The sequence below is a fragment of the Acipenser ruthenus genome, chromosome 1 (assembly GCF_902713425.1).
Source record: "Acipenser ruthenus chromosome 1, fAciRut3.2 maternal haplotype, whole genome shotgun sequence".
Classification (NCBI taxonomy): Eukaryota; Metazoa; Chordata; class Actinopteri; order Acipenseriformes; family Acipenseridae; genus Acipenser; species Acipenser ruthenus.
In genome coordinates, this window is record NC_081189.1 from 80,745,516 (window position 1) to 80,758,324 (window position 12,809).

The 12,809-nt window shown below is 35.3% G+C and overlaps 1 long non-coding RNA gene across 2 annotated transcripts; it reads left to right on the forward strand.

Annotated features, from left to right (window-relative positions):
• The first annotated feature begins 2,139 nt into the window (after nucleotides 1–2,139).
• Nucleotides 2,140–11,809, forward strand: LOC131738025 (uncharacterized). Of its 2 annotated transcripts, none has more exons than XR_009329580.1 (3): nucleotides 2,140–2,339; nucleotides 3,015–3,060; nucleotides 8,231–11,809. It is a non-coding gene; the product is annotated as an uncharacterized LOC131738025 (long non-coding RNA). The 2 variants fall into 2 exon arrangements; XR_009329579.1 differs by lacking the exon at nucleotides 3,015–3,060 and having other exon boundaries at nucleotides 8,231–8,370; nucleotides 8,774–11,809.
• The last annotated feature ends 1,000 nt before the right edge of the window (nucleotides 11,810–12,809 follow it).

The following is a 12,809-nucleotide window of genomic DNA, read 5'->3' on the forward strand; positions in this document are numbered from 1 at the left end:
CCATTACAGAACTTTTATCTTTGTTTTCTTCAAGAATTCCAGAGTTGACTTAGCCGTATGCTTTGAGTCGTTCAGGGGCGTAGCCAGCCATGAAAAATGACAGATGCACTTCAAGTATCCCACTTATTTCAAATGCAGAAAGGGATGAAATGCATTTTTATTTGTGGCAAAGCAACATGTAAAAGGGCCTAAATAAATAATTATTAGTATGATTGTAACTGAGGCACGTGCCTCGGGTGCCTCATAACTGGCTACAGTCTTGGTCGTTGTTGTGTTGTAAGATAACATGCCTACCAATCAGCCAACGAGCAGATGGCACCATTGTAATTTGTACAATACAAAGTGATACATGCCTGCATTCATTCGATCTTCAATCACATCAATGTCTCCAGTCCCTGAGCTGTAAAACACCCCCATATTATGATCGAATCACCTCCTGTCATATGTGTTGACATTTTTAGGACGGTTTGTTTTATGAATTTCCTTTAAAAGTAGTTTTCAACGAGGTCCACCTGTATACAACTCTTCTATGTTCAGGTGCCTTTGTACAGTTCTTTCATGCACTCGTATGCCTGATGCTTCTAAATCTTTCTTTAAGACCTTGGCTTTTATTCTTAGATTTTTTTTAGCTGATCAGGGGTTTCTCCTGCCTGAATGTCCACTTCTTTCTATCATTTCATTTGAATTTGTTCTTTGGTACATCTTGAGTATTGCTCTGATTGGGGGTTTTGGTATTACATATTTCTTTGATACCGATACTAGCAGTTCCCTTTGTTATAGTTTGCTACGACTGTGTTTCTCAAACGTGAATCGAACTTTGTCTTGACCATCATCTGCTATGTTGCAAAAACATTCTTCTTCAACAGATGTTGGAAACAATGACCTCTTTTTCTGGCTATTTGGTTTATAATGCAGCTTCAGTATTGTGTAATGATTTACAACCAATGAATATTTATTTTAATTAGGTCTATTTAATTTTTAATGTAAAGGTTCCAATAATTTTGTTGTGAACAAATTGCTTAATTGCTTTTTTTTTTACATATATTTTTCATAAAGATTGTTAAAGTACCAGAAATTGTGTAATTTGGTCTTTGTCAAATTCATTTGTGGCTAATGCTCACTAAATGCTTGTACTGAACATGCTTTCTTTTATTATCTTATATTATGTTGGGTGCTGTGACAGGGTGCCTTCCCCCTATATTAATGTACATACTATTTTGTTGTTATTGTTATGATTTATTTCTGTTTATATATATATATATATATATATATATATATATATATAGTTTCTATTATTATTATTATTATTATTATTATTATGTTTTAGTGAGTTGAATTCAATTCCTGCAAAATACATGTGAGAATGTGGCTGGAGCCTTAATTAGGTAATTGTTAATTATTGATTAACTGGGCTCCAGCCACATACTATGAAAAGCCAGGAGAAATCCTTTGTCGGAGTAGAGAGAGAATAACGAACAGAGAGAGAACGAAACGAAACGAAACGAAACGAAACAAAACAAATGCTACCTGTTTAAAACCCAAGGTACTTGTTGTGCTTATGTATTTATATTTTGTGCTGCTTTATTTTGGCCCTTGTGCCATTTTGTTTTTGTATTTTGTTTATTTAAGTGTTTATTTAATGAAAAGCTGAGCGCCATAGCGTCTCATATTTACCCTGCAGTTGCTTTGTGTTGTGCAATTACTTCCTGATCTGACATCACCCCTACAGCCATCCTTGTCACATGTGCCAATGCATTTGTCTGCGACTGCACATGTATTTTCAGAAAACAGATATTCCTTAAGTAAGGTTGTATAAGGATCCATATTTTCACAAATAATTGTCTAACTATATTTTGCCTGCTTCTGATACTGAAACACAAGCTTTTAATTACAATGAAACATGCAGCTCAATCAGCAAACATCCCTTTAGTTTTGCCAACACCTGATTATCTCCTGAATATCTTTTTCAAAACTGTATCCTGCTCTCAACACCCTGTTAGAAGATCCCTCTAAAATAATTGGCAACAGTCTAAAATAAATGTTCTTATCAGAAGTCATCACAGACCATCCCTTCCTGTTGTGCTTGTGAGTTTAAGAAGCCCTCCCAAATAGATTCACTACCATCCCCCACTGCAGATTCTAACCTGGACATCATGCCTTCAAACATGAAATAAGTTGAGCAATGTTTTATTACTTTTCTCAAGTGCTGGGCTTTGCAAGTTCCCAACCATGATTTAGCATGCAGAGCTCACATCACCGGATTTCTGATGCTATAATAGCACAGAGGATGACATGCTTTGAATTCAAATGAAGAGAAGGCACCTCACAGGAAGAAAGGGGTGAGTGTTGATAGACTCAAACTTTTAAATTCTATCCTTTATCAATACCTTTTCTTTATATATATATATATATATATATATATATATATATATATATATATATATATATATATATATATATAAAAATATATATATATATATATATATATATATATATATATATATATATATATATTAAATTACATTAACAGGTTGTTTGAAAATATTAAGCTATTATAATTCATAACAAAGGTGATTTTAATAAATGATATGTTGAATACTATGAATTGATTATTATTATGATTATTATTATTATATTGTACAATGTTAGAATATATAGTTTTTTCCCTTATAAATATAATCTAAAAGTACAGTTGTTCACTTTAGTCACCTTACCCTGGACAGTAGCTGTTTGTATGCAGAGCTATGCCGACATGTGTTCTTTAGAAGGGATTAGAAGCTGTCAGTGCATCCTCTCTTTTTACTAATTCCAAGATGTCTACTATTTGCAGTTGTGCCTATCACTCAGTAGCAGTGATGCTCACATCTCTAGTTCTTAGGGGCTGTGTATGATACAGATTTTAAGAGATCCAGCCCTGATTAGCACAGTTAGCCTGTTAAGGCTGTGAGTGTTTACAATGGATTATTTGAAGGGAAGCAGGGGTTAAGTCTGTAGGTCTTTCTCTGTTTCCCCAGGAGGGTAACCTGGCAGGCTGTCTGGCACACACAGGAGGGCTGACAGGTAGCAGGATTTGCCTGAGCGGTTTGCATGAGAGCCAACAAGAAAAACTGAACATGGCAGATTAGTTTTGGATTATGTTGTCAGAGCCAGGCCTGATGGACAAACTGCAGAGAAATAAATTGCAATCTGTTTGAGGAGAAAGCTGCTGTGGAAACCTTTCATTTCTCACCAAAAAATGACAGGAAAAATCATTAATAATTTATAAACACTTGTCCATTGCTATCACACTGTTTTTCCCCCCGGAACCCCTTTTTTTTGGGGGGTGGGGGGTGGGGGGGGGACACACAGATTTGAGGCTGTTTTATGTTATTATTACTGATATGACATATGGTTAACAAGTGATGAAAAGCCATGTTTGAAACAATGCAGTAAACACTCCTTTTTTTACCTATAGTAGTTATGTTTCTGTCTGAAGAATGCTTGGAGTGGCTCATTCCTTCTGTCTTGTGGAATGCATGGTTTATCTATTTTGAATCATTTTGATAGATATTCGTACAAGGTAACATCTTGAAAGTAGTTTCTAGTACAGTACTAAACAAGGCTTAAGCGGCTTATGTACACTATGCCCCTACAGTTAAACAGCACATAAAAGTCTCCATATGTGGAACATGTCACTATTAATTACAAAGTGTATAATACATATTTTGTGTAGTCTCTTTTTATTAGTAAATCTGTCTTACTGATATCCATTAAGTGTCAAAGGTTGTATTTAAATGTATAGAATGGCTTTGATCCAAAAATAGAGATTTTATGTTTATGGTGATCAAATGCCAATTGAAACAATCAGTGATCATTATTTAATTTTGCTCATTTGAGATTTTTTTTTTTATTTTCACACTGCTGCAGACTGTGGTACTTAGGAAACTGACACACATTTAGTGAAAGTTGGTCAAACTGTCCTAATTTACAAATCTTTTTGCAATGTTTCGGGAAAAAAATATATTAAATAATTGTGCTGTCGCCAAAGATTAAAATGATGATGTCCATAAATCTTTGTACTTGACATGCCTATTTTATTCCTATTTCTTAAATATTTACTACCCATATGAAAAATGACTATACAGTAGAATAATATCCAATTATATATATATATATATATATATATATATATATATATATATATATATATATATAATGTAATTAGGAGCTTTACTATAAATAACTATTATATGAGTGGGATAAAGTATGTATGTTAGTTGATTATTCTGTCATTAATGTTTAATTTTAATTGTGGATAGTGATTACAGTTTTTTAAGAAAGGGACACGTGTAGAAGTGAACACATGCTCTTACCAGAAAGAAAAGTATAAAAATGCATTGTATAAAAATAATATAAACTATATATAACTATAATATAACTGTAGGCATAAACTATAAATGTGGAGCGGCGGTCATAGTCTGGAGGGGGTAATAATCAGTATATATTATTTACTGCAATATACTGTAGTATATTCAGTGGCATGGTGTTTTTTTTTGTTGTTGTTGTATAGGTATGAATAGGTTCAATCTTGAACAGACATTGCTCTCTGGTAGCTGTTGTGCAGTGAGGGGTTTAGGCTAGGTCAAGAATGAATCACCCGCCTCCCCATCCCTGTCACTGTCTGCCGAAAGTTGACCATTCACATTCTTTTTGCTGAGTAGTAAACTCCTTGTCAGCACAATTTATACTAACGCATCTTGCAAATTTTCTGGATCATTTGATGTGCCATGGAGTATTGTGTTGTACAGGTTGATGAAATAAATGAGATTTATTGTCAGTAATACTTGTGGTGCTCTGAATTTAAAGAGGAAGGCGGTGGCATTCGGCTATGATTCCTTGTGACAAAGAAAGCTGTACATTTCCTTCCCCTGTCAATGGAGCATATAGCAACCCTCATCGATTTGATAGAAGTGTAACATTTTCCTTCATAGGTACACATAGCCTCAGAAAAAGGGCATAAAGAAAAATATTCTACTTTTGTCAGAGGGACTAAACTCTGTGAATGTTAATACTTAATATAAAAATATAGTAAGACACTTATAATAATCTCGAGATTAACAACAACCTTCTGGTTAGTACAATGGAAAGATGTAACTATAAAAAAAACTACAAAGATTAACAAAAAGTTTGCACCATTTCATCCTTAACAATCTATTGCGTTATTATTTCTACTTTAGCAAATTGTACTTAAAAAAATGGGCAAGGTTACTCTTTGTAATAAATATGTTGTATACATCTGTACTGCAAAATCTGAAGATTTTCATTTTGATGTCAATGCTGCCAACCTCATAGGTTAATGTGAGATTTATAGTTGCAGTTCTTTATAAGAAAATAAAAAAAGAAACAAATGATACTTTGATTTGCATTCAATCGTGGTTTTGGTGAAGAACATGTATATATATACAAATCAGACAGAGGCAAAAGAGTTTGAAAGGTCCTCATCGCGACTGTGATGACGTGTTGCATGTTGCGGCTTTCAATTTAGTATGTTAGTGCTAAGCTTTTAATCCCTGGGTAGCGTCGTTATCAAGGCGATCTGACATGGAGATTAATCAGGCTAGTTAGCTGTACACAAACTGACAGTGTTTGTGTTTAGCAGCAATAAATCACTAAGCTGAGCCACAAAACACAATAAGAAACTTGTTTTTTATTGCTTTCTTAGATACACATCAAGAGAGGTGAATTACTGGCAACACTACAGCATAAAAGCACACTTCACCAGGGTGTCTGGAGACACTAGGTCACACGAGAGGTTTACATTATGTAGAAAGGTGTCCCTTGAGAAGAGGAGAAAATGATCTTTTACTGCAATTGTAAACAATTATAAAACTTTACTGCTGTATTAAATGGTAAACACAAAGTTTTACATCTCATGGTAAAGCACAAGCAAACACACTGTAAATGCTGGATAATTACTGAAATTCATGTTAAAAAAAAAAAAAAGTTAACTGCATTTTTTTTAAAGCACGGAAAAAGCCTGGTAAAGTGCAAAATGACCATAAATATTAACTATATAAACTTAAAGGATACCCTTCAAGTCATGCTTGACAATCTCATTAGTTTGTAGCAGCTGACTCTGGACAGTACAGCTTGCCGTTGTCTGACCAAAAACGCATACTGGGCGATAAAACGGAGCATAAAGTAGTCTGTTATGCCAAACAAGGTTTTTTAAATTCCATTCCAATGAACATAAGGATGTATCGTTTCTCATAAAGAAAGCCCATGTAAGTACAGTGGGTTTGTATGCTATGACTGAATGATTAGGCTACTTCTTCCTGCTGTCCATAAGACCCTCCTAAATAACATTTCAAAAGGTCTGAAGTTTAAAATACACAAACTTTTCAGTATAGTTGGCATCCCTAACAGCAAAAAAAAATGTTTGTTAACAATTTCAGACTCACTTATTGTGTAATTTCCAGAGAGACCAATATTATCAGCGTTTGTTTCTAATAGCAATTTTAACATTAACTAACACATAATGTTCTACTATAATATTGAATCAATATGAAATAAAAACAGTGAAGTGTAGTTTAGTAACCTGTTTTCTGTTTGCATTAGTTGTGATACATTCAGTTTTGATGTATATATACATTTGCACTAACATTCGGGGGGAGGAAGCTTATACGCTTGTATGGAAGATTATTTTAGAAAAAAAAAAAAAGTGGAAATATATTAGAAATCCCCCAGCAAGGCTTTAATGTGGTGTTGTATCATTTTTGCTAACTCAATTTACCATTCTGAACAGACTAGTGTAGCAAAGGTGGAAGTGCCATTAATCTGCTAGCAAGGGTAATTAAAGTGGACAGATGCCTCCCTAATGTATCAGATAAGGTGCACCCATCTCCCTGTTATAAATTCCAAGAATTACCCTGAAAGAACACTGCAGAGCCCCCTGTGGTGGTACCACAGAGTTCAGCCTCTGTTTTAATAAATACCTGATGACATGCACCACTAGCTTCTTACAATCAGTAACAGATAACAGGAGGCATTTTAAGCAGAATATCACTTGTAGTGGGATATCATTGGGACACATAACTTAATTAAAACCATTATTGCTATATACGTTAGGTATAGTGTATCCTATCAATGTTTAAAAAAAAAAAACATTGGAGGCGGTCATTTTGGCCAAATGCTTTTTTATGTTTACAAAGTATATGTTCTTTCTGATATCTTTAATATTATTTCCTGAAAAATCTATTTACAAAGTTACCCAGCAACCCTGTGTGTCATGTCATACAACCAAGTGAAACATCCGATGTTGCAGATACTGTACCAGCTTTTTTCTGTTGCAAGTATATACAATTTGGAAGAAAAGACCATTTCTCTTTTGTTGAATGAAGCAAAGTGGTGGTTCAGGCAGGGACCTCATCCGTCAATCAAATCAAGCTTATTAAGCGTTGATAACCAGACAATTGTCAATCGAAATAGCAGTACCTTATCTCTAACAATGTAATTACTGTCCAATGATCATCAGGGAAAGGATTAAAATCTTACCTGATCCATTACCTCCCTGATGCACGTTAGTTTGCTTCCTCCTCCCCAGCCTCCACCTGTTTTTTTGGCTTCATCTAAGGGGGAAGGCAGCTATCCTGCCCCATGCCCATGGCTTCCTACAGTCAGCCTCTCCACTTATCAGAGGACAAATTTATGGGCAGGGGTTCCCTGACGCGAGGCCAAAGATGTATTCTATGTTAAATGTTTTATTCAAGAACGTATAATGTACATAAATGTGTTATGTCTAATAAATAATACATATTTTATTTATCGCATGTTCCCTGACTGAGCTATAAACAGAGTAAGATTCATGCACATTTAAACTTCTAGGGGTAGTAAAGGAAAAATTTACAACAGGATAGATAAATACACATACAGATTTATTGTATCTGATTAAGCTGAGGAGCACATTAAACAAAACAATCACTTCAAGACTGAACTGATGCTCACAGCAGCATTTGATATAATGGGATGACCATTATACTATTGTGACCAATGAATAAGGCTGCCATGTTTAGTTTCCTGGAGTGAATAAAGCTAATAAAATAATTCCATGATTTTTTCCTGACATGTACATCCATACACTATATAGGTCTTATATGTGCAGTTTTGCACTTGTTTAGAAAACATGTCTAAGAAATCTTGGTTTGTCAGACTTGTCTTCTGATCATATATTGCACTTCCTGGGTCATTTCAGCTAGAGGGAAATTGTCCCACCTCTTCAGGACCTCCCTTCCTGTCTGATACCAACTAGTTGCTTCCCCAGATGACTGACATGCTTTGAAACCAGTAAGATACTTTGAACCTGAAGACACTGCTGTGTGGTGAAATGGCCTAGTAAGTATAGTAGTAAGACACTTCCTGGAAGGCAAGGTAAGCAAACAGTAGATGTCATGGTTAAAACAAACAAAAAAATAATTTACTGCTTGAGACCCACGTAGTGAATGAAAGTGCACAACAGGTAAGATTTAAGAAGTACTTTCTTAGTTGCAACCACTTTAACAGGTGCTTGTATACCAGTGCTGGCACCACAAGTATGTATACACAAGACTAGGCTGTTTATTTACCGGAGTGCTTGATTCAAATACAAAGTAATACAAAAAACAAATAAGATAAATGACGCTCGTTGTTGGTTCATAGTTTGCAGGTTTTCTAAACGTTTATTTATACTAAACTAAGTGAAGGAGTTTACACATTTAAAAGGTGGCAACATTACTAATGAATACACCTTATTTTGCAGAATGCAGTTGTCCCAAGGACTTGGAGAACCATCTCAGTTCATCTTAGCACATGGCAAGTTCAGGAAATCAGGATACTGTAAGTTATCACAATTCTCAGGATGTATTTGCAGGCTACTCTGTGAAGTATAGCCTTATAAGATAGTAAAGACCTGTATATTAAACCTGCATGACTGCATTCCGAGTTCAGGTAGGCATGTACAGTACTGACTTTTTATCTACAGCAAGATGCCCAATGGCATGCACCAGTCTGGGCACTGTAACAAGGCTGAAGTATTCATAGATATTTGTATTCAAATGCCACCATATGTAACAAAGCTCTGGCTAAGGCTGGTTTGCGCCCTTAAAAACAGTTGGCCCAGACACAAGAACTGCAGTTGACGCTTTTCTGTGCAGTTTTATTAGCAAATACAAATCAAATAGAACAAAACACTGGAACAAAACCAAAAGCCTAACTCCACCTAGGAGTGCTAACTAAACTTTGCAATTGCTAAACTCATAGAACCAGACGGCTAAGCCGTTCACTGGTAACAAAACCCACTTGTTACACACAGTACCTTCTCTTTATGTTCGACCATACAGATCTTTGACCTCCACACAGACAGCCTAACAAACATTTGTGACCTGCCTTTATACCTGCCTGCTTAATCCCAGGCAGGTGTCCCTTATTAAATTAGAGCCAGGTGATTCCACTTCTGGCTCAACTCCAACCCTATGGCATTCTGGGGGGTGTAGTCTTGTACTAACCTCTGGACTACAGTTTCCTTCTCCCCCCTACTCTGCCACAATAGATATACAGTGATATATTGTGTGGTATAAGAATCTCATGTTATGTTGTCAAAATATCACCACATTCTAAATTGTTGTAAGACGTTTGGGTAGAAATTGCGTTACACAAAAATAAAAAAATAAAAAAGTCTATTAAAAAATAAAAATGTAGTGTTAATGGCTCCTTTTAACTTGAATTGTTAAAAAAAAAAACAATGTGGACTTTTTTTCTGGGGGGGTTGTAAAGTAACACTTTTGTGTATTAATTTACTGTATTATATACATATTCTTAAAGTAGTGAAATTACAACATAATTTAAACCTACTTTTAAATAATTTTATTCCAGGCTGCCATTCAGACAAATACACATAAACCAAACTTAATTAAACAATCGTTCTGGTCATTTGTCTTTAACCAGACAGAAATAGTCAAGACTCATTTTTTCGAACTGATCTCCATCCTAGGTTTACACAACTGCATGACATTTCTTAAATTCCACACAAACAGTTTGCATAAAACATTACAACACGTTTTTCACCCGTAATGATAAGTCTTTCTCTGTTCTGAGATGAAGTCATTTTCATAAGATGAGTAAATAGATACAGTAAGAGCATGTCAACATGGAAAGCCCAATGCTTGTTTAACAAGCCACCCTCAGTAGGATTTCTATGTGGAAAATGTATCCCAGAGACCCCATAAGTGGTTGTTAGCCAACTCATTTGTACTGCAGGGATTCATTTTAAGGAATCTAATTGCTTTGTACACATTTGGGTAAAAGGCCACTGTGACATTCAGTTTACAATTTAAGATCAGATTAATTTATTAGATCAGTTCTTCCCATAGCGTCCACTGGCCGTAATTCATTTCAGTTTGCAGCTGCTATTGACTGGAATGAATTTCAAATCAAATTAAAACTACAGAGTTTATGTTTTTAATCGGAATCTTAATTCACTATTGTCTGATGCATGTGTATGTATTTGTTAATGTGTTATTTATTTATTTTCTGTGTTATATTTGTTTCCTTTGCACTGCTGTGATGATTGTCTCTTGACCAGATCGTTGTTGTAAATGAGAATTTGTTCTCAATCTTCTTATCTGGTAAAATACAGGTTAAATGAAATGAAACACTACAGTGTGCTGTGAAACCCACTGTCTGCAGCACTTCCTTTTTCCCCTCATGTGAGTCAATATTAGTTTACTGTGAAAACACTGGATGTCGGTAATAATGTCTTTAGCCAAAGGCTCTGATTTGTTCACATAGTTTTTCATCCTTTTTATATACGATTCCCTAACAAAAAAGCTTTGTGCCACACAACACATGTGCTGAATTGGAACATCCAATATTTTCCCAGAGAGAAATCTATTCATACTAAATCTTCATTGAAGCAGGTTCAGATGGTCAATAAAAGAAACTCTGTTGGAACTTGACTGCTCAAAATGATTATAACGGTTCTGCACCTATTTACAGGGATGATACAAAGACAGCAAACTTGGGATCAGATACTGTAGAAATGGTTTTCTTAATAGATCGCCACCATTGATCCTAAGAAGGAAAGCATATTGTTGCCCAAGGCATCTGCACTAACTTCAGATCCATGTGGAGGATCAAACAATACACGGTGATGAAGATATGTGACACATGTACTTGACAAAAAACTGTGTGAGGCACCATCACCGATTTTGACATCATTTTCAGAATTGCTCACCCAAACCAAGGAAAGAGCACATGGTTCATACTCTCTCTATTTTGTAATCTCGCTCAGATTACAGGCATGATGAATAGGACCATCCTTACATATTTGGGCCAAGCAATATACTGTACTATTTTCTCTTTTCAAAAACATTGGAGAAACTGGCAGAGTAGAAGAATGTTACTTTGCAGAAGCTTTCCTATCCATAAAAAACACTACCTCTGCAGATCATTTGCCTTGTATTTTTTTCACCTAATTTTTGCCGCAGCCCATATCTAGTGTGTAATGATCGATTTGTTGAAAATGAATGCTTAATTAAAACATGGGACTTTGCGGGTGCCGTGCATCCTACATAAAATGCAAACAGGATCACTGATCAATTACAAATACTCAGAATAGTCTATAGATAATTTGGGGTTTTGTTTTATTATTTTTCTGAAAATAAAACTGTCAGTACTGCTTTATAAAAGACCAGTTGATAGATGCTTGTACAGTGAACCATATCAATACTTTTACATTGACGGTCAAGGGCAAGACTCAACAGGCCAGACTGTCTTTTTAAAGAAAAAAAGCAGTAGCCCATAGCTAACTATATATATATATATATATATATATATATATATATATATATATATATATATATATATATATATATATATATATAATTGTATAAGGGTATACCATTTTGCATATAACCAGCTATATACTGTAAGCAGCTGTCTTCATGTACAGTACAGTAAAAGCCTCTTCCTCTATATACATTTGTTTTTTTCTCATTGTCATCTCCCTGTACTACAAGATACCCTAAAGTGCTGTGTATGTTATTACTTGTACTGTGATCCTTGAAATGTATGTTTGTTTACGACTGTAAGTCGCCCTGGATAAGGGCGTCTACTAAGAAATAAATAATAATGTATGTACACGTGCTCCCCTTTATAAGGCAGCCCTTTATACTGAGGAACAGGTTATAAGGCGGTGCGGTCCTGGCTCCCATTTGCCCCATAATGCCATTACACTAACGCTAGTATTCTCGTTATAATGCGGAACACAAACAGCACGGTCTCTTAACTATGGCTCCCGACCACAGCATTATAAAGGGGGGGGCACTGTATGTACACATGCATATATGTCTGTATACCTGAACAATACCTGAACTATTCAAAAGTACAGCAAAACAATAGTAAGTAAGACCACACATGGCCTTTAAATGTGGACATAATTGATTTGTATACTATACTGTTTGGTATAAGACTGGAAGGGAGGTCATATAACATAGAATTTAGCGTATGAACTTGATGACCCCTTCACATTGGGCCAGCTTTAATGCCACTAGACAAGCCAGGACATTTAGTGGAATCTCAATACATTCCTGATGCTGCATCGGATATGTCTGTTGACTTTCTAGTGGCCATCTGAGACTTCATGTACTGCCATAGATTCTGTTATGTATTCGGATATCATTCTTCCCTCCAGATCACAAAATGACCTATTTTGCATTGGACAGTACAGACTAACACTTCTCTCCTCTGGATCAACAGACAGGCCCTTAAAAAAAGAAAGAAGACCATATATTGTGCCA